Source organism: Triturus cristatus, chromosome 3_1, assembly GCF_964204655.1.
Source record: "Triturus cristatus chromosome 3_1, aTriCri1.1, whole genome shotgun sequence".
Lineage (NCBI taxonomy): Eukaryota > Metazoa > Chordata > Amphibia > Caudata > Salamandridae > Triturus > Triturus cristatus.
Window position 1 is genome coordinate 965,725,305 of NC_140583.1, and position 26,359 is coordinate 965,751,663.

The 26,359-nt window shown below is 45.4% G+C and overlaps 1 protein-coding gene across 2 annotated transcripts in view; it reads left to right on the forward strand.

Annotated features, from left to right (window-relative positions):
• The window catches only part of ORC4 (origin recognition complex subunit 4), a 359,395-nt gene that overhangs the window by 306,989 nt on the left and 26,047 nt on the right, over positions 1–26,359 (forward strand). The gene's annotated exons all lie outside the window — the stretch shown is intronic.

Here is a 26,359-nt window from a genome sequence, read left to right on the forward strand (position 1 = left end):
ATGCTGCAGATGAGAGAGCAATTGACAAGCCATGGTTGAACTTGGGAGTTTACATAGGTGCCATCAACAAATTTGTCATTAACGTAGAAGGAGCCCATGTGCTCTTGGATGTTTTTGGAATAGTTGATGAATCTGTTGAAGATATTTGTATACTGGACTTGTTATGGGACATGCAACCAGAAGTCTGCTTCTTGGAGGCAAGAGCAGAAGATTTGTTGAGGAGGTCGAAAGAGCTTCGTGGGTAGAGGCTCTGACCAGGTACTTGGAGTGGACATATTCCAGGTGCCACCTTTTGGCCTTGAAAGGAGACACGGATGAGGCAGTCCTATGTGATGCCTGGCCTGACAAAGCAGTTTTCAGTGCCATAAGATGTTCTCTCTGAGAATCTTGTTGCTGAAGGTCTTCCAGATACTACCTTTTTAGCAGACTGACTGATGACGAAGTCAGTAAATGGACTGATGTCGGTTTGTCAGTATAAACACTCTTAGCCCCACTGGAGTTACAGCCCATTAAAAGGGTCTTCTTTTAAGAAGGTTTGTCAGCTGTGAGGTTACCTAAGTCACCCCCCTGGTCAGGCACAAGGAAGCTGGGATGCTGTGAGAAAATGAAGATTCCAGAGAGGCCTAACAGAAAACCTATATTAACCAGGCAAAAGGGCAATGATCATAGGATTTACATTCACTCTCTTGATGTATGGTTAAAATTCTGAGGTCTTCTTCTTCTTAGGGTAGTTGGAGCACTGTTTCGCCACCTCATTGGCCTGGATTTGGATGACACAATGAGGTTAAGGGACTACATGTAGCCAATGACTGTTTTCAAAATCCCGTAAGTGCTGTCTGTGCTGTGGAGCCATCTTAAAAACATTTGTGAATACAGGTCAGCCAAAGGACACACTTACGCATGAAGGAAGCTGTGGCAGCTGCCCATGTGTGATTAACACACCCCACCCAGGGACTAACAAGGAGTAAGTTCATAATTGAGAGTGTACCCATAACACTGATTGCAAAACATCGTGTTCCAAATAAATAAAAGCACATACTGGCAGCAATGTTCAATGCTATTGGAAGCTGTAGTAAACAACACTCTTAATAGCTTAGTTTTAGAACCCTCCCTGAAGAATGTATGACGTTACATCGCGGTCATTACACCGCGATACATCTACAACGCAGTCATTACAACGCCAGTCGTTACAACGACTTGCGCTAGATGGCGCTGGACTTAGGAATAGTATGATTTACTATTCCAACTCCAGCCTACGTTACAGTAGGGAAGGTGTTGGAATAGTAAATCATACTATTCCTTAATGTATAGCGCCATCCAGCGCAAGTCGTTGTAACGACTTGTGTTGTAATGGCCACGTTGTAAACGTATTGCGGTGTAAAGACCACGTTGTAACGGATGTCTCTCGTCCCTGAACAATATCTTCTGCTTACTGTATTTGCCTACCAATGATGGTTGATGGGCATTGATGAGCTGCTGCAAGAAGAGTATGTTGAGAAGAGCTGAGAAACATATATTACTATGAGACTCCCGTACAGATTGCAGAATTATCACATCACAGGCTTCACAATTAGAAATAGAAGGCTTTAATATATTTAAGATTCTTTGCGGTAAGCATTCTGATTGGTTAATTATTTCGCCATGTAGCCTAATTGATTTATTGCTCTCTCTGTAGCGGGGTTTACTACTGTCAATTGCCTACTCTCCTGTAAATGAATCATGCCAAAGGCACTTAAGTAGAAGAAGCGCAGTCAACCTCTCTAAATGCCAGACTGTATATGCACAGTAAGGCCAGTGGCATCATCCACCTAATTTTGCCTAACTAAGTTATGTACAGATGTTGTGATATGTCCTTTTTGTGTTTTCTTCATTGATTAGGTGTCATTGCACATGTATGTGACAAATATGTTTTGATATATTCAGCAAGAATAACAGTAATTGAGGAGAGGGTAATTAAATGTGCTCTACTCATAAATTGTTCTGTATTTTTTCCTTTACACCATTTTCTATTGTATAAAATTACGTCCCATACCCAGGTATAAGAGGGTAATTTGGGTATACCCCTGTTGATTTTAACAAAGATAAACCTACACATTCTTTGTCTATGTCTTGTTCTTTGCACTGAACCAAGAATCCGGGCAAGCAATAGTCACTACCAGCATTCTGCGGAATTGTAGGTAGTTCAGTCAACCTCAGAATTACATCCCATTATCTGCATTCCGATACATGATAGACTACCAAGCAAAATTCAGTTGTGGAAAAGAACTACCTCAGGCAAGTTGGTGGTGGATGGTACGTGTTAATGGTGCATTTCAAATTGGTTAAAAAAACTCCACTGAATTGTCCAATCAGGGAGATGGAGGAGCACCTGAAAAAGAGTAACCAGGACGCAAACGGTGGTGTATGGTATGCCTAAAAAAACAAAGGGACTGGTTTTCCCACCGGGTTTTACTAAAAAAAGAAAAATGTGGAAGAGTGGAGGCTAATTTGCAACTTCAGAGCTCGCAGACAAAACTTCAGAGAACAGCTTTTTGTATCATCATCCTTTGAGGTATTCTGTTTCTGCTGGTTGTTAGAAATGGGTTTCAGGTTGGCAGAGGTACGCACCCCGTAAAAGCAGGAACCCCAATCCTAGTCACAATCTCTACCTAAATTAACCTGTGCTCGCCTTCTGGTAGGTTGGCACAGAGCAATCAGGCTTAATTTAAGAGGCAATATGTAAAGAATTTGTGCAACACATCCAACAGTAACAGTGAGAAACACAAAAATGCTCCACAGCAGTTCAGAAAAATAGATTAGGATTTTATAAATGGAACAAGTCCAAAACGACAAAAATCCAATAAGTAGAAGTCGAGATATGCAATTTTAATGATTTAGGTGAAAGTAGCGCATAAAAGAGGTTATCTGGTCGTGCCGGACCAGACAAAGTTACAAGTTCAGGCCGACCGCAATAGAGCGCAAGCGTATTGCAGGGGCCCACCTCGGCCTGCTAATCACAGTACCTTATATCCTGGTGAGCTGTCTGCGGCGTTGCTTTGCAAGTCTTCGCGTCGCCCGGCATCGAAACCGAGGAAGCTGTGTAGCGAGGCTTTGCAGAGCTTGGCGTCGGTCCCAGGGAGCCATGCAGCATGGCTATTTGGAGCTTGGTGTCACTTTGCGTCGATCCCGGGGGAGCTGGGTGGCAAGGCTTTACAGGGTTTGGTGTCACTGTGCGTCTGTTCCGATAAACTGGCAGCTGCGTGGCAAAGCTGTGTGGGGGTTCACGCTGCCCGGCGTAGATTCCAATGAGGTCGACAGCTGTGCGTCAAGGCTTTGTAGGGCTTCACACTGCTTAGCGGCGGTCCTAATGAATATCACAGTGGGGAGAGACCTTAAGCCAACTTCAAATGGTCCAGGACTGGAGTTGTACCATTTAGCTGGTCAGACTCGCAGATTGCAAGGTCCAGGTGCAGGAGTAGTTTGGTTGGAATTTTTTTATGTCACTGAAACTTCAGAAAATAGGAGACCAGTTAGCTGGTCCTTGGGGTCACTCTGGGTTGTAGAGGTTCAGGAGTCCAGCAGAATGGCAGTCCTTGTAGCAGCACAGCAGCCTTTCTTCCTGGCAGAGTATCCAAAGGTCTAGAAGTGTACTGAGTTGGTGGTGTCAGCGGTCCAGTACTTATACCCAGTTGGGTCTTTGAAGTGAAGGAGACTTCAAAGAGATGCTTTTGAGATGATAAGTCCCTTTCTTTCCTGCCCTGGCTCCATACTCACTACGGGGGGGTATGCAACCCTTTTTGTGGGAACAGGACACAGCCCTTTCAGATTTAATCATCAGCCCCTCCCTGCCCATGATGGCCCATCAGGATGTTGATGACCCATCAGTCACACCTTGTGTGACTGTCTAGAGAGAATGCACAAAGACAGCTGTCAACCACCCTAGACGTGTATTCAGAGACAGACCGAAGACCCCATTTGTTTACCGGAAAAAAAAATGCAAGCTTTCTAAAAGTGGCATTTTCCAAATTGCAATTTGAAATCCAGCTTACCATAAGTTGTGTTTTTAAATTGTGTTTCTTGCCACACCAAATAAGGTAATCCCAATGTTAACCTATAGGAGAGATATGCCTTGCAGTGGTGAAAAACGAATTTGAGTTTTTCACTACAAGAACATGTTAAACTCAAAAGTACATGTCTTTCCTTTTCAATAAACTGCACCCTGCCCTTGGGCTGTCCTGGCCTACCTTAGGGGCGTCTTATATGTATTAAAAAGGAATGTTTGGTCCTTGCAAGAGGGTTAACTTGCCAGGTCAACATGACAGTTTAAAACTGCATGCTGAAGCTCTACAATGGCACGCTTGAGACATGTTTCAAGGGCTATTTAAGTGGGTGACCCAATCGGTGCTGCAGGTCTACTAGTTGCATTTCATTCGCAGGCCCTGGGCACATGTAGCACACTTTACTCTGGACCTATAAGTAAATTAAATATGCCAATCGTGGATAAGCCAATGTTACCATGTTTTAGGCAGAGAGCACATGCACTTCAGCACTGGTTAGCAGTCCTAAAGCCACCAAAAAGAATGAATTCAGCAAAAAGAGTAGGAGGAAGGCTAAACATTTGGTGGTGAGCCCTCAGAAAGGGCCATTTCCAACACTGCTGCAAGGGACCTATCCGGTTACTAAAAAAACGTTCAAGCTGTCTCTCTCCATTTTCCCATTCTCACAAAACATTGCAAGTACCTGCTCTTATCTGTGGGAGGCAGAGTCTAACAACAAAATGTATAGTTTCAGATCTGTTTCTCTAGTGCCATTTCAATGTATATTGAAACCATCATCTCTGTGTTGGTCATACTATAGTGAACTGACACCCTGGGTAGATAAAATAAATATTTACTTTTGTTATGAAGTTTCCTCCCTCAGAATTTTTGCCAAATGCTTCACTCCTGCTGTGACCAGCTTCCGGAGGAAAAAGCATCAATTGTGTCCTTGTGTGGTTGCTGAAGGCAATATCCATCATGGAAGCAAGTGCCACTACAATGGCTACCCTCTGAACACCGCAAGAGTGGAACTACAACAGCATGCTGTGCTCTATTGGGCAAAGTTGACTACTCTTCAGTCCATAAATAATCTTCAGTCCATAGCATTTGGCTCAAAAGAGCGAGTTGAAGTGCTGAGAATGCTAGTAAGCCTCTTCACAAAATAGAAGCTAATGCACCGTCCAATTTCACAAGTTACTCCTCTGACCCAATTTTCCGATTTCGCACAGCCAGCCAGCTGCACATGAGCCAGGCACAAACAATATAGACAGGTGACAACTAGGATGAAAAAGTCAAAATCTCATTACTGCTGAGGCTGTGTCGGGCGCGGGTGTTTTCCAACCGGTCGATCGCGAGCTACCAAAACCATTTTAGTCGTTCGCAGCCTTGGGGCTTTACTGACATGGCCCAGTCATGCCTATAATAACAGTGCATTTTATATTCTAAAAGGCGTGTGATGCTATATCAAGGTAATTTGGTGCTTTTCCGCTCTCATCCAACCCAGCTGCCGCTAGGGATGGGTTCTGCATTTTAAAATCCTGTCATTATGTGGTCCTGCTCCATATACTTTATGTTGAACTGAACCGCGCTCAGGGACTTCACACAACCGGGCAACCTTCAAGCTCCTGTTGGGCTCTGACTTGCTCAGAGGCCCGAGTGGAACAAAGCAGCAGCACAACACCTGAGACTTGGACATGGACATCTTATGGATTTTTGGGGCCCTGGGAAAAACGTGTTTTGGGGGCCCTGTTAGTAACAGCTTTGAATTTATGATCAAATTTCATCTCTTTCATGCCCTCTTTGTCCAGATCACTGACAGTGCACAGCCGCACTCATCTAAATTCTAAATGTGTTTACATCGAATATTCAGGGATAGTGGCGTGTGTTTTCAATATTGTAAGACAGCAGCAGCTCACTAATATTACTGCAAATAATCTCTGACACCCTTCCATTTAAAATATGTGAGGTCCTGTTTTGATTTAAAATACTGAGGTACTTTGAAAAATAAATACTAAGAATGCAAGCGTTTTTATCAATGGAACTGTCATTAAAATATCAATGGGAGCTTATCTACCAGCAGCAAGATGCTTAAATGGAAGAAATTAAAATGAAGAGCTAATGTTGGGTTGATAAGGAATATTTTAGCACGTTACTTTAAATTTCTCCCATTTAAAACACGTCTTAATTTATTAGTTATAAATGTAATGGTGATGCATATGGGGAAATATGTGTTCTATGCTATAAGTATACTACTTTGGACTTTGGCGATTCTCCCACTCTGTTTAATTTTGCCAGGGTAAAATGTAGCGAGCAAGCAGTGATCGGAATGGTGGCTGCATGTATCCGGGGCCCTACTTTCCCGCAGTTTGTAACTTTCCATCTTGGCCTCAAGGCATTTTTACCAAGCGTCAAGGATGTGTCAAGGCTTTGGTGAAAGCTGACAAAATCAATGTATTTTGTTTGTAAAGAAGTTTGTGAACACCCAAGCAGGCAGCGGTAACCTACACTGATTTTGCCTCTGGATACATGCAGGCCGCCATGTTGAGCACCTCTCGACAATGTCTTACACGGTGATGGTGAGACAGTTTTCATCCCTCGGGTGCGCCGGCCGTTGATGTCATCTCAATAAAGTTATAGGTGTTGTAACAATAGGACTGCTACTGAAAGTACCAAGCGACCAATGTTTAGTGTGAGAGTTGGGTTGGGGAGGTGGAGTAATAAGAGGACCAAACGTGCATTTTAGAGCACGTTTTCATAAGTTTTAATGAATACCTCACACAGAAACATAGACTCGCTTCAGGCGCGCAACACCCATTGGACTCGCAGGGTTTCAGCCCCCCCCCCCGCCCCCCCGTCGTGTGTGGCAGCCCGGGATGAGACACCTTCCCGGTCAAAAAAGCAGCCGCACCCGAGCACTTCACAGGTCTTTAAAAGACCGTTTGCATGTTAATGAGGCCTTGCTGTTGTTTCACCCCTTCTAAGAGCCCCTGCAGCTCCACTCTGCCTATTGCTTAAAGTTCAGCCCCCCCCCCCGAAATTTTTGCTCAGCCCCCCCCCCGAAATTTGGCTCTAGTTGCGCCTCTGACTCGCTTGCTAACAATTGACGCTGCGACTCAGTGTCAGAACGTGACAGTGAAAGGTTTGTTATGTACGGTAACGATTCTTAGCTACTAAAACAAACAAAAATGTGTTTCTTCTGCGTTCCAGCTCACAGACGTAGCTTCGGGTTACATTTTAGAATTGCACAGTGCATTTATAAGAGGATTTTCCGCTGACGTAGCCTAATTAGTGGCGAAAAGGGGGATTTATCAGTGGGAATGAATCGTGTTCGTGGGATACTCGCATACACTTTACACGGCCAGACTCATCCTGGAAACATGGGTAAGTTTACAGGGGGAAAATGGTGGCGGGGGAACCCTTCACTCCGTCGTTGGTGTGATAACTATTGCAGTGTGACGTCTTTTATCAGTGACATAACAGAATCCCGTAATTATGCCAGTGCGGTCAACTGCGCCCTTTATATTCGCTGGGGTAGTAGTATCCATGCCTGCCCTTTAATTTATCTATCATGCATGCAGCGAATACGAGCAGGTGAACTTTGAAGATTTATTTTAAAATTGCCATCTTTAGTGAAGAAGCAGTATACGTTCAACTCCAGTTTTAAAAAATGTGCGTGATAATTGTTACGTGTGTACCGCAGGCGCGCAACACCCATTGGACTCAAAGGGCTTCAGCCGCCCCCCGTCGTGTGTCGCAGCCCGGGATGAAACAGCTTCCCGGTCACCCACACAGCCGCACCCGAGCACTTCACAGCTCTTTAAAAGACCATTTGCATGTTGATGAGGCCTCGCTGTTGTTTCACCCCTTCTAAGAGCCCCTGCAGCTCCACGCTGCCTATTGCTTAAAGATTCAGCCCCCCCCCCCCCGAATTTTTTTCTTAGCCCCCCCCCCCCCTGAAATCTGCCTCTAGTTGCTAGTCTGCTGTACCGTATTTTTGAACAATTACGCAACACAAATTAAAGGTCTTTCTTCGAAACTATTGTATGGTGTTTGACTGCCATCTGGTGTTAGTTGTGTGTCAGTTTTTGTATGCACGAGTTTATCGGTAAGCTGTTTAATATATTTTTGTGGGGACCACAGATGTCGAAGGCCTTAAAGGTTCCTATGGGTTTATTTTCCGTATGGAAAGGAATCCGTTTTTCCTGGCAGCACTGATATGCAGTCGTGGAGTCACCCTTTCCATGGTACCACATATATATCTTTAGAAATAATTTATTAAACCGTATTTTGCAGACCATGAGGACATCTTTAGCTTTTAACGCAACAAATGAAAGCATTCTATTATTTTGACTCTGTGGTGTTTTTTAGAGGGATTTTAATGGAATAACATGTTTTAATTCATGACTGTTTGTACTACAAGTAATAATCAATACAGGGTTCTGGCCAAAAATCAGCAAGGCTAGGGCAACTAAGTAATCAAAATACGAGAAAGTGCCAATACTGATGCGACTTACATACTCAAATCTACCAATCACTCGTACCACTCAAAGTGATTGAAATCATTTTATTTAGAAATTAATTGTATTTTATTTTTGTTTAGTATTTTAAATATACTTATGGGGAGCTTTTTACATTTTGAAGATACAATGGAAACAATTTTTTAACCCTTCGCTGCTAGGCCTTCCCCCCCCCCCCCCCCTGTGCTAAGCCTTTTTTGGGCTATTTGGGGTAGTGCGCGCTTAGGCCCCTGTAACTTTTTGACCACATAAGGTATCCACGCCAAATTTGCGTCCTTTTCTTCCAACATCATGGGGATTCTAAAGGTACCCAGGGTTTGTGGATTCCCCCGGAGGGGTCCCAGAAATTAACCAAAATACAGCAAAATGTTTTTTGTTTTTTTTTGGGAAAAACTGGAAAAACGGGCTGCAAATGAAAGCGTCTGGGTTTTTCTCTGCAAATGGTATCAAAAAAGGTTTGTGGGGCTGAAATCACATTTTCCCAGCTTATGAGGAATGACAGGCTTTTGTCAGAAAACCAACATTTTTTACACTGTTTTGGCATTTTTCTGGGACATAGCCTATTTTTGCTATTTTTTATGCTTTCAACCTCCTTCCAGTTAATGGTAGAAATGGGTGTGAAAGCAATAATGGATCCTGGAAAGCTATACATTTTAGAAAAAGAAGATAAAATTCTGAATTCAGCAAGGGGTCATTTGTGTAGATCCATCAAGGTTTCTTTATAGAAACTAACAGTTAAATATAGGAAAAATTGAAAATTAGTTGAAAAAAACAGCCTTTTGTGTCAATGTTTTCACCTGTAACTTCTTCTAATTATGACAGCTCTTTGAAAGCAATGTACCGTTACATCCGCTGGACCTTCCTGGTTGTGGGGATATATAGGACTTGTAGTTTCACCAAGAACCCGACGAACCCAGAGTTAAAAACTGAGCATCAATTTGCAATGGTTTTTTTATTATGTTCCGGGTATATAGCAATTATTGTGGGAAAATGTATACATGGAAAAATCGGTATGAAAGACACCTATGTATTTCTGAAATGGGAACAAATTATAGAGTTTAGAAACAGTACATATTTGCACATTTTCGAAATTGGGAATACTCATACTAGCATGAGAATTATCGGTCATTTTTCAAAATGACTTCTATTTTACACAATGTCTTTCATTTGGAAGGCAGAAATGTACCAAAAATCAATAGGTAATAACAGTTGCTTTACAAAACTGAATTACCCTAAGTCTCCCGATAAAAATGGTACCTCACTTGTGTGGGTAAGCATAGTGCCCACGACAGGAAATGGCTCAAAACCCAACGTGAACACACCACATTTTCACAATGAAAATTTACCCTTTTTTTGCGAAGTGTCTAGCTGTAGTTTTTGAACACTAGCTCTGCCGGCACCTAGGGAAACCTAGCAAACCTATACATTTTTGAAAACTACACACCCTGGGGAATCCAGGATGGGGTGGCTTGACTGCCTCCTGCCAGGTTTTGTTACCCAGAATCCCTTGCAAACCTAAAAAATTGACCAAAAAAACACATTTTCCCCACATTTCTGTGGTGGAAAGTTCTGGAATCTGCGTGGATCCACAAATTTCCACCCACCCCGCGTTTCCCAAAGTCTTACGAGAAAAATGGTACCGCACTTGTGCGGGTCGGCCTAGTACCCGCGAAAGGAAACTGCGCAAAACGTAACGTGGTCACACCTCAATTTCGCAGTGAAAAATGACCCTTTTTTGGCAAAGTGCCTAGCTGTAGTTTGTGAACCCTAGCTCCCGCGGCACCTAGGGAAACCTACCAAACCCACACATTTCTGGAAAACTAGACACCCGGGGGCTTCCAGGTAGGTATGGCTTGCGTGGATCCCCCAACGTTTCCTTAACCAGAAACCCCTGCAAACCTCAATTTTAGCTGAAAAAATCACTTTTTTCACACATATTTGGGTGGGAAAGTTGTGGCATCAACGGGCTCACACACATTTCCCACCGCTCAGCGTTCCCCCAGGTCTCCCGATAAAAATGGTGCCTCACTTGTGTGGGAGGCCCAAGTACACGTGACAGGCAAGGGCCCAAAACATTTTTTGATAGACAATGTTGATGTCGCCTCACTACGTTTTGGACCCTTGCCTGTCGCGGGTACTTGGGCCTCCAACACAAGTGAGGCACCATTTTTACCGGGAGACCTGGGGGAACGCTGGGTGGTGGGAAATGTGTGAGCCCGGTCATGCCACAACTTTCCCACAAAAAAATGTGTGAAAAAAGTGATTTTTTTTCAGCTAAAATTGAGGTTTGCAGGGGATTTTGGGTAAGGAAACGTTGGGGGATCCACGCAAGCCATACCTCCCTTGAAACCCCCTGGTTTCTAGGTTTCAGAAATGTGGGTTTGGTAGGTTTCCCTAGATGGCCGCCGAGAACGGGGCCAAAAACCCAGGTGACCCCCCTTGCAAAACCAGTTGTTTTTGAGATAGGCAATTTTGATGTCGCCTCACTACATTTTGGGCCCTTGCCTGTCGCGGGTACTTGGGCCTCCCACACAAGTGAGGCACCGTTTTTACCGGGAGACCTGGGGGAACGCTGGGTGGTGGGAAATTTGAGTGAGCCCGGTGATGCCACAACTTTCCCACACAAAAATGTGTGAAAAAATTGATTTTTTTCAAGTTAAAATTGAGGTTTGCAGGGAATTCTGGCTAAGGAAACGTTGGGGGATCCACGCAGGCCATACCTCCCTGGAAGCCCCCGTTGTCTCCTTTTAAAAAATGTGTGGGTTTGGTAGGTTTCCCTAGATGGCCGCCGAGCACGGGGCCAAAAACACAGGTGACCCCCCCTTGTAAAACCAGATCGTTTTGACATAATTAGTTGTTTATTTCTACAGCGTGAGAATTTCTGCACAATATTGCAAGGAAAATGTGACAGACATTTTGAGGTTTGCAGGACATTGTGGATAAAATAACTTGTTGGAATTCACAAGAGAGACATCACCATGAACTCCCATGGGTTTACGACAATATCTACAGTTGGTAGGTTATTCTTAGATAGAATGTACACACTTGGCAGAGAGACTAAAAAGACAAAGATTCCTGCACAGCCATCTATTCCTCAAACACACACACATACTGGTTGGATTTGGCACGAGGGCGAGTGATAATTCAGTATATAAAATTTTATTAACAAGAGATTTAAAAAAAATGAAATGCACTGTCAATTAAATGGACAAAAAACCGAACCAGTGACTCGCAGCTCGTGAGCTGTAAAGCCACGGCAAGCCACCAACCACTTTACAGGCCATTCACACACCTTTCATACGTGATACACACAAGACCATTCACACCACCAGGCACAAAAACAACACATTACAACATTCACAAAAAGGGACAAGGTACACCCTGCTTCAGAAAGACAAATATTACTGCACAGCCATCTAATCCTCAAGCACACACACATACTGGTTGGATTTGGCACGAGGGTGAGTGATGGTTCAGTATATACAATTGCATTAGCAAGTGATTTCACAAAAATGAAATGCACTGTTAATAATTGAAAGGGCGAGAAACTGAACCATTAACTCGCAGCTCGTGAGCTGTAAAGCCACGACAAGGCACCAACCTCTTTACAGGCCATTCATACACCTTTCATACGTGTGACACATACAAAACCATTCACACCGCCAGCCGCGGGCCCATCACATTACAACACTCACACCAGCAGACAGCGCCATTCAAGGGCCCATCACTTTCACACGACCACATTCCTGACACAGCAACCACACAAGCTGATGGATTGCGTGGAGTGGCACTCAGCTAGCAGTGTGTGTAGTGATCAGCAGCAAGTCACTACTCACACACAGCCAGCCGAGCACCAGTCCATGCACACCGCTAGCCGAGCACCAATCCACGCACACCGCTAGCCAAACACCAGTCCACGCACACCGCCAGCCAAGCGCCAATCCACGCACACCGCCAGCCAAGCACCAATCCACGCACACCTCCAGCCAAGCTCCAGTCCACACACACACCACCAGTCAAGCGCCAGTCCAGGCACACCGCCATCCAAGCGCCAGTCCAGGCACACCGCCATCCAAGCGCCAGTTCACACACACCGCCAGCCAAGCGCCAGTCCACGCACACTGCCAGCCAGGTGCCAGTCCACGCACATCGCCAGCCTACACACACCGCCTTCACATTTAGGATTTTTTTAGACAAATAAAAACACAAACAAATTACAAATAGATACAAATCTACTAATACAAAATCTGAAACTAAATACATTGCACTAATGCCAACCTTGAAACAGAATCACATTATTTTTTAAAGAATACAGACCAGGCAGTTCACTTTACCACTCATGGATGCTCCCAAAAATTCTTTAGCGTGTGGTACGCTCTAAAACAAGCAGGGACACACAGCCCAGGGTTAGAAGGACACTCTGGGCAGTACATACGAGTCTCCTTCCGCGTACCCTTCTCCATCAGACTCTACATCTCCTAGTGGGAACGTTTTTTGAGGATGTAGGAGGAATGTAATCAGGAAAGTGGCGATCTTTCAATCAAGCCACATCCTCCACCACTCCAACTCTAGGAACACTTGCTGTTACACAACAAGGCTGCCTATCATAGATTGCTGAAACTCAACAAAAGTCAACTTTGATGCAGGAGAACACTCCTTGAACACAACAAAAGCATTGAAAGTTGCTAAATTAAAGAGATCGATGGCCAACTTCTTATACCAAACGTAAACCTTACGAATAGCAGTGTAAGGTTCCACCCTCTGATCTACTCTATCAACACCACCTATGTGCTTATTGTAGTCTAAAATGCACACAGGTGTGCGCACTTCAGAAATCTGACCCCAAACAGCCACAGATGAAGTACTCTCATCATGGATGGTAGTCAGCATGTACACATCCCTCCTGTCCACAAATTTCACAGCTAGTAGTTCATCACTATGCAAGGAACTGCACTGTCCCCTCTGAAGTTTTCTGCAAAGAAGCTCTTTTGGATAACCTTTACGGTCAGAGCGGATTGTGCCACAAACAAAAGTGTCCACTTTGAACAATTGCTTAAACAATTGCACAGCAGTGTAGAAGTTATCAAGGTACAAATGGTGGCGTCTGTTAAACAGTCCTCTAGCAAGATCCCACACAATTTTCTCTGACACTCCAAAAGTGGACGGACAACCAGGGGGGTCAATAGTGGAATCCCTACCAGTGTACACACGGAAATTAAAAACATATCCTGTCCTACTCTCAGACAACATATACAGCTTAATTCCATAGCGTGCCCTCTTTCTAGCGATGTACTGCCTAAAAACCAAATGTCCCTTGAACAAGACCAAAGACTCATCAATAGATATTTCTTTCCCTGGAGTATAGATCTCTGAAAATCGATCTACAAAGTGATCAAGAACAGGCCGAATCTTAAAAAGACAGTCACAGTCAGGGTGATTTCATGGCAACGCCAAAGAATTATCAACAAAATGCAGCATCCGTAGCAAAAGTAAATACCGATCACGAGTCATAACTGCAGGAAATATGGCTATTGCCATCAAGGGACAGGTAGACCAATATGAAGCCATGGACTGCTTCCTTATCAAACCCATCAATAAAGTAAAACCCAAAAACTTCTTCCTCTCTTCCAAATTTGTGGGAGTCCACCGGTAGCTCTAGAGTGGGGCCTAAGTTTCACTGTTGTCCCTCAAAAACTGTTCAGCATACAAATTAGTCTGCTCAACAATCTCACCCAAAAATACATCATCCATAAACAACTGAAAAAACTGTATAGGCAAAAATTTTTCACAATCCACTCTACACCCTGCATCACCACTAAAGGCAGGCAACACCGGCTGCACTATGTTTAGATCAACCCAGAGTCCAGCGCATCCAGTAGGAAGGCTAGCAGCCTCAGGCTGCAATCCAGATGCATCTTGCACCATCGGCACATCAGTATCCTCCTCTTAAACAGGCACTTAATCCGCACTGAGAATAGCTTCATCTGCACTGAGAGTACCTTCATCATCTGATGATTCCATGTGGAGAGAAAACTCACTGCCTGAATCTTCCCCTCCCTCTTCTCCCTCAGACGCACTGTCAGTCTCATAATCCTGCTCAGACGAAGATTCAAGAAGCATACCAACCACCTGCTGAGCAGTCATTCTATGGCTAGCCATACTGCTTACTAATAAAAGTAACTTGTCAAACAAGTCAACAACAACAAACACTTTGTAAAATAAGTAATAAACAAAATGCACCTTTATCAGAAATACCTAAATACTCCAAAACGATACCACTCATTTGCCAGAAGCAGCTAAATTCACCACCACCTACTCTGCACAGACACAGTATGGATCAACAATATCCCACTAAAAAAGAAAGAGAAAAGAAAATTACACATAAGACAATACAAAACACATCGCAAAGAATTCCATGCACAAAACACTAACTAAATAAGCTGCCATTATGACCCCACTTACAAACAAGCATTTGCAATTCATTAGGTCTCGCATTTACGCGAGTTTGAGCTATTGACATTGCAAATAACAATGCCTATTGGCATTGTCATTTACAATGCCAATAGCTTTAACTCGTGTAACTGCGAGACCTATTGCATTGCAAATGCTTGTGTAATTTTTGTACTCCACTAAAATCAGAGCCAAAAAGAGAAGGGAGGCGAGATGGGGAGGGAGGGGCAGAAGAGAGACGAGGGCGCGGGAGAGGGGTGTAAAGCGATTAGAAAGTAACTACAGGGGAAGAAAGGTGGTAGAGGGAGTGAAGAGAGACAAAGGGCGTGGGAGGGCGAGGCAATACGAGGGAGAGAGGAAAGTAAGGATAGAAGAAGGTGAAAAGGAGAGAGCAGCAGACAGATAATTAAACAGAAGGGAGAAGGGCGGGGAGCCGAGAGGAAAAGGACGGAGGGGAAGCTGGAAAGTGAGAGGGGAGAATGAGAGATATGAAAAGAGTGACGGGAAGAAGTAGAAAGCAATGATGGAGTGAAATGAGGTAAGAAAGGGGGATGGGTGAATGGCAGGAAACGAAGGAGAGCGGGTGTGAGAAATGTCCTGGTTGTAAGAAGAAGGGACGATAGTAGATAGTGCCTCACAGGCACCGGAACAGTCTAGGAGCTGGATTAGAGGTGGATGGTAAAGGCGAATCACTAGAGACATTTTAAAAGTGTTACATCACCAAATATATTAATTGTACTCCACTAAAATGTCGCCCTCTCAGAGCCAAAAAGAGAAGGGAGGGGAGATGGGGAGGGAGGGGCAGAAGAGAGACGAGGGCGCGGGAGAGGGGTGTAACGCGATTAGATTGTAACTACAGGGGAAGAAAGGTGGTAGAGGGAGTGAAGTGAGACAAAGGGCGTGGGAGGGCGAGGCAATACGAGGGAGAGAGGAAAGTAAGGATAGAAGAAGGTGAAAAGGAGAGAGCAGCAGACAGATAATTAAACAGAAGGGAGAAGGGAGAGGAGAGGAAAAGGACGGATAGGGGAAGCTGGAAAGTGAGAGGGGAGAATGAGAGATATGAAAAGAGTGACGGGGAGAAGTAGAAAGCAATGATGGAGTGAAATGAGGTGAGAAAGGGGGATGGGTGAATGGCAGGAAACGAAGGAGAGCGGGTGTGAGAAATGTCCTGGTTGTAAGAAGAAGGGACGATAGTAGATAGTGCCTCACAGGCACCGGAACAGTCTAGGAGCTGGCATAGAGGTGGATGGTAAAGGCGAATCACTAGAGACATTTTAAAAGTGTTACATCACCAAATATATTAATGCACGATAGAAAGAAATGCTGAGCTGGTGGTAATGTCGATACTGCAAGATTCCAAATGAAATGGCGGAACTGAAACAGCAGAAGGATTATCGCTGACATCACGCCCAGGCTTGTAAGAGGCTGAAAATAAAACACCAACGAGAACACTGTGTTGCAATTTAAACAAGACGAGCCCGCCGCTGAAAAAAAACATGAAGCTGACGAGGAGGGAGTGGGAGGGGCTTTCACTGAAAGTGACACGGCAGTGAAAGGAAAACAAACAAGCCCGGCGGAGCGTGTCGCGCGAGCTTGGCGGGGCGGGGGAGCGCATTCCAGGCGGGGGAGCGGACCCTTTGAAGTGCTCCCAAAAAGCGGAGTGCATGGCGGCACCAAGCGCGTGATTGTGCGCGTGCTAGCAATGCAATCCGCTTTTTGGGAGCACTTTGAAATGCCCTTTTACAATAGTCTCGCTTTGCGATCGCTTACGCGATAGCAAGGCGAGACCTAAAAAATGCATTCATACATGACAAAAATACTCATTTGGAGTAAATACAACAAAAATGTTTTAATTCCCAAAAAAATGCAACTACGCAAAACTGCAGAACACCACTATCGAAATCGCAAACAGGAATCAAAAGCTTTACACTAGAATTAAAAGGAGAAAAAAACATTACAATCACATATGCAAATAATGCACCAGTCCACACACAATCCACCAGGCAAGCTAAGGGGTAGGTGAGCCTAAGAGTATAAATAAAATATTCACCCCCGTTAAAGGGGAGCAACCCGTGCCCTTGAGGCCACTCCCAAACACAAAAATAAAAAAAAAACCTGGAGTCTAGTGGCTTCTGCCCCCCTTGAGGGCAGATGGGCCTGAAACATACTGCTATTCTGCCACCCAGAGGGCAGAAATGACCACAATCATCCTCCCATAAAGGGGAGCGACCCTTGTCCAAGGGGCCGCTCCCCAACATAAAAAAAAAACCTGGGCGGCCTAGTGGCCTTGCAAAAAAACAAATCAGCCGATCTACCCCTCAGGGTGGCAGAAACGGCCAAATTAATGCTCACCAAATGGGAGCAACCCTTGCCCAAGGGGCCACGCCCCACAAAAAAATCCCTTGTGGTCTAGTGGGCCCAATTAAATAATAAAACATGGCGATCTGGCCCCCTGCGGGGCAGACACAGCCACAAATATTGACCCCAAAGGAGAGTGACCCTTGCCCAAGGGATCACTCTCCACAAAGAACTCCCTGGTGGCCTAGTGGGCCCTACATTAAACAAGCATTTGCAATGCAATCGGTCTCGCCTTTGGGACCTTATATGTATTTAGCTATGCAGCACATTAGCCTGCGCCCTGAATTATCTGCTGTTCTTTGACATGGAGGGAAAGTAAGCACCAAACTGCATGACACGCCAAGTATTGGAACACACAGGGAGAAATATTGCCTTTCAGCAGGAAATGGTATAGTCCAAAGCTCTGTTTTTAATATAAACTCTGGGCCTTCGGTGGTCATATCACTGAAAATACAAGATTTAAAAAAAAATATTATTGTCTAAGGGTGCTCGTGGAAGACAATTTCTGTGGACTGAAAACTAGAGAATGCTGAAGTGATTCTGGTATTTTACTGACCTCTGCTGGTCGGTTTCTATCAAAATGGTAAATCGAGGCAGTTGCCAGAAAAATTACAAAAATTAAAGTCCATCAGCAGAAAACAAGTTTGGTATTTATACTGACCTCTGCTGGTCATTTTCTATCGACAGTTAAATAGTCAGTTGAACAGAAAAAAAAGTCCCCAAGTGGAAGCAGACTAGTCCTAGGGCTGATCTCCAGAGCCCACAAACCAAATGAACCTATAAGTATATACTAAAGTAAATACAAGAGGACTCAAATGCTCGACCTAAAAATAGCGAAATCTGCCCCCCCCCCCCCCATGGGGACAGACAGACAAAAGCATAAGCCCCCAAAGGGGAGTGACTCTTGCCAAAGGGGCCACTCCCCACTAAACACTCCCTGGTGGTCCAGTGGGCATTTTTTTTTTTAATATAGAAAATGTGCCCCCCTTTCCCCCTCGTGGGGCAGACAAAGCCTAAAATGTACCCCCCCATATGGGGAGCGACCCACACAAAACAAACATACATGGCCTAAAATAAAATGGCCCCCAAAGGAGAGTGACCCTTGCCCAAGGGGCACTCCCCACTACATATCTTTTAAATGCCCAGTGGGCCGATTAAAAAGAAAAAAAAATCTGCACCCCCCCAGGGGGGCAGACAAAGCCACAATATATTGCCCCCAAAAGGGGGAGCGACCCTTGCCTAAGGGGCCGCTCCCCCAAATATCACAACATTTCATTAAAAAAAAAAAACCCTTGAGCTAGTGGACATTCCTGCTGCTCGATCGGGCAGCAGGAATGCACAAAAGAGGCATCGAGGCAAAGGAAAACCCTTTCCTTTCCCTCAATGTCTCTTTGGAGAAAATTCCCCTCCCCCACCCCCCCACCCAAACTTACCTGTTGTCCGACGCGCAGGAAGCAAATGGCTTCCTGCGCGTTGGTGATCAAAGGGAAACCTCCAATGATCTCAGCGCGCCTTGCGCGCTGACATTGACGCAAAGGGGAGGGCGGGGGGGGCAGGGGAAGGTCTTCCCCTGGCTTCCCCAGTTACAACACCCAGATCGACCGCCCACGGGGGAGCGCCAGCGCTTCCCCCGTGGGTGGGTGTCATGACGAGCTAGACTCTTCATGAGCACACGGCTACTGTGTGCCATGACGAGTCCAGCTTGCCATGAGCACAGAAAGGGTTAATGGACCAGACAATAATATTTACAATTCATAAATAACATACATATACAATTACACAAAACATTCGGGATTAATGCACTAATGGCCCATAAACCCACAAAGAATCAAAGGAAATTATAAGAAAAAGTAGGAAAGGAATTCAAAGAATACTTAGAGAATTTCACAAAGAAAGAAAAAAAAAAAGGGGGGGGGATAAGCCCCCTAACCTTACCAGGTAGCGAACAGTTTCTGGTAACCACTGAACATGACAACCCTGACCCCTGAGGGATCGTGGTAACCGATGAGAACCTTTTGCTTAGTCACTTGTGCTTACTGGTGCTTAGAGAAATATACAGAGAATAAACAGTAGGACATTTTCATTATATTTATTGAACCAATGTTATTCTTGTATAGAATACATGTGCTGCGATAATCAGTAGACCTAAGCAGATGAAAGTGATTACAAGCACTAAAAGAGTAAATAGTAGATGCAGTTGTTCCATGGTGCTAAAACAGTGTATATATTCAGGCATACGATACAAGGCAGTAATCGGGCGTACTCCTATTATGCATGTACCTAGAGTGTGTGTAGGTGTGAAGCCAAGATTCCCCCAAGGGACGATCCAACCCCATTACCTGGGGGGGAGAGAATGTAGTTCCCTGTTTTGGTCACAAACTGGACACCCCTCACATTGATGGCAGACTGCTGCATTGTGAAGTCGCAGCATGCAGGGACCCTCTGTGTCAGCTGAAATGCCTCCTATGCTATTCTTTTGAGATGCTCATTATTTATAATCGAAAGCATCTTTGTAATGTACTTATGGATTAGCCGTGTTATGGATATTTAGGTAGCCCCGTCGCCTCATGGCTGAAGATAGGACAACATTTGTACATTGTGTGTAAAAGGCCTTGTACGTGGTGTTAGAGGCATTGTGATAATGTTATGCGAAGCTAGATGTGTAAAGAATGGCAGTTTCAGAGCAACTAATACAGCATTGTAGCACACGCAAATCTGTGCAAAAGGTCACAGCAGAAATGTTATATTTTGCATCTCGTCGTGCCATTACTATCGGTCTTTCTGTTAGATCATATGCGGAAAACAGACTTTTGCTGTTGATATAACACCACAGCACGTGTCAGAACGTAATGTTTGCAACGTCCAGCTTAATGATACAATGGACCGTAGTTGTAATTGTCCATGTTGTAAAATAGACATATCTTGTTGTATTATGTCAATTGCAGAAGATACTATGTTGCTCAGTGAATACATTCTGGATGATAATGTGGTTATACCGTTATCAACCACAACCAAAGCCTTCTCTAAAATTAACCCTATCTATCTTACACAGTCTATCAGCAGCCTCCTGTTGAGAAACTTTCCACAGCTTGTTGTATATTGCATACAAGAAGCGCTTTAAACATGGGTTCCAGGGACCTAACAAGAAATCCCCGAGATCCATGTCATCAGAAATAAGTGACAAATGTTTCTTCACTTGAGAGAGTGAGTTTTTTTAGCCAATCGAGGCTGTTGCCCAGGAATCTAGATTGACATCCATTTGTGTCCACAGGCCAAACCATCCATCCCTTCAAATTTGGGTCTAATGAGTTGTAAGAACCATTTCGTATCATGGTATCTACTGTATCCTATCTGTATTGTGTGAAATGCTGCCAGTTCTCAAAGCATGAGTGTTAGATCTGGTGTCTTTTGGCATGTTGTCCCTGTCTTTTTGCTTTTTGACCTCCCAGTTTTGACTGTTTTTGCTGGTTTAGTGTCTCTGCGCACTTTCTCACTGCTGTTCAGTGTTAAAGTGCAAGTGCTCCTATTGTACATTGTATTATGGATTGGTGTTTCCATGATTGGCATATTTGTTTTACTGGTAAATCCCTAGTAAAGTGCACGGGGAGTGCCAGTGCTTGTAAATCAAATGCTACCAGTGGGCCTGCAGCACTCATTGTGCCACTCACAACAGTATTTTTTTATTTCTTTTTATTTTACATAGTTTTTATATAGCGCAAACTGGACCCGAAGGTACCGGGTATCAGAGCGCTTTGCATAGCACCAGTTACGTTACATTCACATTTATTTTTTTGGGCACGCGGACATTATGTGATTTGCCCAGAATCACAGGATGTTCAGCGTCATTGCCGAGACTCGAACCCAGTTCCCCAGATTCGAGGTCGACCGCCCTAGCCGTTGAGTCAACTCCTCTCCCCAAGTAGGTTATTCGTATTGCTCACTCAGTAGACGTGAGGCGCTCTGCACAGTTCAACCCTTTTTTTCAGTAGCCTTGTAAAGGTATCTCAGACCTGCTACTGGAGTGTCTGCTCGCACTTTTTACTGCCATGTCGACTTGGCGAGTGCACCCACTTGCCAAGCCCTAACCTTCCTTTTAATTGCATGCAAAGCACCCGAAGGTAGGCCCAAGGTACCCCTGTGGGCAGGGTGCAGTGTATGTGAAAGGTAGGACATGTCGTGATAGTGAAAAACGAAATACACTGTAATTCACTATGGAAAGGCTTTTTGTCCCATAGTTTAGAATGGGAGTTTATTTATAACATCTTATAAGTATAACTTCCCATTGGGATAAGGTAGAAAGATAGAGTTTAGTATGCCTTAACTCAGAATATAAAAATGCATCTTTTAGTAAAGATGATTTCTAAATTGTGTGTTTGAAAATACCACTTTTAAAAAGTAGGTATTTTCTTGCTTAGCCATCCTATGTGCCTCTGCTGGTTTGTGGATTGACTGCCTGGCTTTGTAGTGGCAGGAGCTGCGGAGGTGCATTCTCTTCAGACAGCCACTGGGGTGGTTGAGGCTTGTCCTGCCCTTCCTGGATGAATCAGGGCTGGGCTGAATAGACATGAGCTGCATTTAGAGTAGTGTATAGGCCCTTGTATAGCACATTGTATTGGCACTTGTATAGCGCATGGCTACCCGGAGGCATCCCAGCACTGCACGAAGCTTTGGGGGGGGGGGGGGGCTGACTGCTCTCTTTATGTGAACAGCCAGGTCTTTAATTGTTTGCGGAACTTCAGATGGTTCGGCTCGCTCCTTAGATGTAGTGGGAGCACATTCCAGAGTCTGGAAGCATTGAGTGAGAAAAGCCTGCCACCACTTCTGGCCTTATTTATCTTGGGGACTACAGCAAGATGGAGTTAATTTGATCAAAGTATCTTGCTTGCCCTGTAGGGGCGAATCATGGCCTTTGTGCTTATGGGTCCGCTTCTATTCAGTGCCTTGTGGGCTATGCAGAGAGCCTTGAAGTTTATTCTCTCCTGTACTGGGAGCCAGTGGAGAGAGCGGAGAGCTGGTCTTGCTGAGCAGCGGTTAGGGGTGTCAGTGAGCAGCCTCGCCGCACAATTCTGTATGACCTGCAATTTTAAAATCGCCTCCATTGGGGCACCTAAATAAAGAGCGTTACCATAATCCAGTGTGGACAGAATCAGGGCCTGGGTCACTAGTCTTTTTGCTTGCGGATGTAGGAGAGGGAGGATTTTGCGAATAATTCTTAATAGGCCATAACATGAAGCGGCCGTCTTCGGCGCCTGTGATTTGAAGGTGAGGTTCTGGTCAAGCCAGATTCCAAGGCTTTTGATCTGTTTTGGGGTTTGACACCAAGCCCATGGAAGAAGGCCACAGGGTTTTTGGAAAGGAACTTGGTGAGTTGCCCAGGTTCATGAGCTCTGTCTTCTCACCGTTGAGTTTCAAGTGGGAGAGACTGGTCCATTTTGCAACATCCTCCAGGCATGGGAGGAGGCCATTGGCCTGTTGGCTAGGATGGTTCAGAGATACAACCAGCTGTGTGTCGTCGGCGTATGTCACCATGTGGATCCCAAAAGGGGACACCACTTTTGCCAGTCGGGCCATGTAGGCATTAAATAGGGTGGGACTTAGTGAGGAGCTCTGTGGGACTCCGTACTTTAAGGGCATGGGTCATGAATTGGTATTGCCCTCGAAGACCTGAAAAGATCTCCCCTCTAAGGAGGACTACAGCCATAATAAGGCTGTTCCTGTCACTCCAGCTCTCCTGAGGCGGTGAATCAGGACACGGTGGTTAACTGTGTCAAAAGCCTCACTAGGGTCAAGGAGGATTATTGCTGCTGTTCCTCCCGCGTCCAGTATTTTTCTCGTTCCTTCCACCACTGATAATATGGCGGTTTCCGTTCCTTGACCGGGGCGGAATCCCGTTTGGGAGGGGTGGAGGGCACCAATGGTTTCAAGAAAAGCGGATGGAATGCGATTGGCATGTTTCCCTGCTATCTTGCTAATTCCAGGCAGGAGCGAGATGGGGCGGTAGTTACCTAGATCCGTTGGGTCTAGGTTAGACTTTTTTAACAGTGCGCGCACCCTTGCCCTTTTCCATTCAGGTGGTACCACGCCCGTATTAAATAAAGCATTGATCAGACAGGAGGCCGTGGGGGCGATGGTTGGTCCGACCAGTGACAGGATGTCAGGAGGTGCGGGATCTAATGGAGATCCGCTTTTTACAGATGACAATATGGTAAGGAAAAGTTCCAGAGTTAGTAAAGGGAAGGTCATCAGCTCCTGTTTTTCTGGCTGCCTACCATCATTCGTTTGTACAATTGGGATATTCCTGTCTTCTTGGGGAAGGTTTTTGAGAATGTTCTGGACTTTAGTAGATAAAAAATTGGCCAGTTCAGTGCAGTGGTGGCTTGAGGTGTCTGGTGGGGCCGCCGGACCGTGGGCTTTCATTAGCTTTGTGGCAATGTGGAAAATTTCTCTGGGGGAGTTGCCGGCCGCTACGATCTTTCCCTCATAGTAGGAGGCCTGAGCAGTTTTTATTTCTGCTTTGTATCGGCGTATGGCTGTCCTATATTCAATTTTTTTTAGTTTCGAGTGAGAAGTCTTTCCTTCACCTTCTCTCTGCTTTTTTGCACTGTTGCCGTAAAGTGCGTAGTTTGGGGGTGTACCACTGGGCTCTGTTTGGTCCCGTTTTCTTCTGAGTTAAAACTTTCGGGAGCACCAGATTGAGTGAGCCCTCAATCCAATTGCAGAAATTTTTATTAGCTGTTGTGATGTCAATGACGGGGCTTTGTAGTCCTTTCCCGCTCCGCTATCCACCTCTCTAGAGGAAGTTTGGACCACGGTCGGATTTGGGAACGTTGAGGTGTGGCGTATGGCATCATGTTAGGTTGTGTCCAGAGAAGGGGGATTAAAAAATGGTCTGACCATGGGAGGGGGATGGGTTCTTTCCCTTCCATATTTTCCAAATTAGAAAAGATTGGGTCAAGGAGATGTCCTTTTTCATGGGTAGCTAGTGAGACCTTCTGTGTCAGTTGGTAGGTCGAAAGGTCTTGGGCCAGTTCTGTGGCTAGTGAGGCTGCGGGGTCATTAAAATGCAGATTGAAATCCCCAAGAAGGGTGAAATTAGCAGCGAGACTAGCAAGGTTGCCCGCTGTTTCTAACAGAGATTTGCCAAATTGACCTATTGCTCCAGGTGGGCGATAGATAACGATACCAGAAAATGCGAGGGTGGGTGTGAATTCAATCACAAAGTGGGTATACTCGCAGTCTGACAGCGGACTGCCTATCAGGCGGCAGGTCAGGTGATCCTTCTAGATGATGGCAATCCCCCGCCCTTACCTATCCCTCTATCCATTATCTGAATCGAATAGCCTGGGGGCAAAGTTTGGACAATATCCGGCTCTGAGCTGCTATTGAGCCAAGTTTCAGTAAGAAATAAAACTTCAGGGGCTTCATCATTTAGAAGGATAGAAATTTCACTTGTGTGCTTAGGCAAGGATCTACAGTTGAGTAGGAATAGTTTGTATACTTTCCCATGGCGTGGGGGGGTCCATAGGTATGGATAGTTTGAACTGGCACTGGGGGCACCTATCTTGTGGTGTCTGAATCGAGATAAAATGTGCACACTTTAACTCAGTGATACCATTCAGTAATTTAAGCTGCGCGCTGGTATAATGGTACTGGCCTTGGGGAAAGGAAACATTGGTACTGGCCCCTGGGCACGGTTGGGCGCGGACGGACATAGACGGGCTTGCCTTTGGCGCGCCGTTGGCACGCCCACTGCGTGTTTGGTGGGGCATCCGCTCTTGTAGAGGGGAGTTGAGCCACTAGACCGCCAATTCCCGCTCAACCGGAAGTGAGTCGGTCAGGTCTCCCTCCACTGAAACGAGGAATCTCGCGGTGGACCGGGGAGAATTGCCCTGCGTAGTAATGCAGGTAAATGTATTTCAATTAGTAAAAATCAGAAACATTTTAAAAACTCGTGAATCAGTTTTTGAACACAGCTGTGCAAGTAGAGCAAGATTAAAACACTCGAGGTCTTTTGCCAAGCTCGTGAATCAGGTTAACAACATGCGTGAATGTGCAAATAAGCGTAAGCGATTCAAAGCATTACTTCCTGCCTCTAACATCAGTTTCCACCCTTTCGCGTCCGCTGCGCGTTTGGAGGGGCATCTGCTTTTGTAGAGGGGAGTTGAACCACTAGACCGCCAACTCCCGCTCAACCAGAAGCGAGTCGGGTCAGGTCTTCCTCCACTCAATCGAGGAATCTCGCGGTGGACCGGGGAGAATTGCCCTCCGTAGAGATGCAGGTAAATGTATTTCAATTAGTAGTGGGAGGAGATTTCCTTGCACCTGAATAGGCCTTGTCTGCCTTGCACAATGCGGTCTCCACCTACTGCCAGGATTCTGGGCCAGAGAGGACCAAACTGGTTTGGACTGAGCATAGACACTCTGCCCAAGAGAACAAAGAGAAACTGAGTATAAATATTGGGGCCCAGAAATTTAGAACTCGCTTGGATCAAGGAACCTGCCAAGAAGAAGAGCTGAAAGAACTGCCAGGAGGTGTACTGCCCCTTTGCTGTGTTGTTGCTTTGCTGGATTGGCCTGCAGTCACTGCTTCTGCCTTGGGCATTGAAAGGACTGGACTGAACTTTCTTCACTTGCTGCTGAGTATCTCCAAGGGCTTGAAATATAGCTTGCCTCCTGTTCATGAAGTCTCGGGGACAGCAAAGACTTCACTTGCCTCTGGGTATTGCCTCTGGAACCGTGGGTTTCAGTTGCCACAGAGGGGGAAAGCAGCCAACACCGTCACCGACACTTCTGTCGGTTCCGTGTCCTGAAGGCACCGCAGAAGGCATCGCACCCTGGTCTCACAGACGGCGACTACTGCTGCAGCCATTGAGCCACAGCATGCACTGTGACCTGTGAGCACCGCATTCCCCACCGCCTCGCTTCACTCCGCCGCCCTGGTCTCACCAACGTCACTGCATGCTGACCTCGACACCCGTGACTGCACCGTGGTTTGGGTACACTGCTCGTAAGTCACAC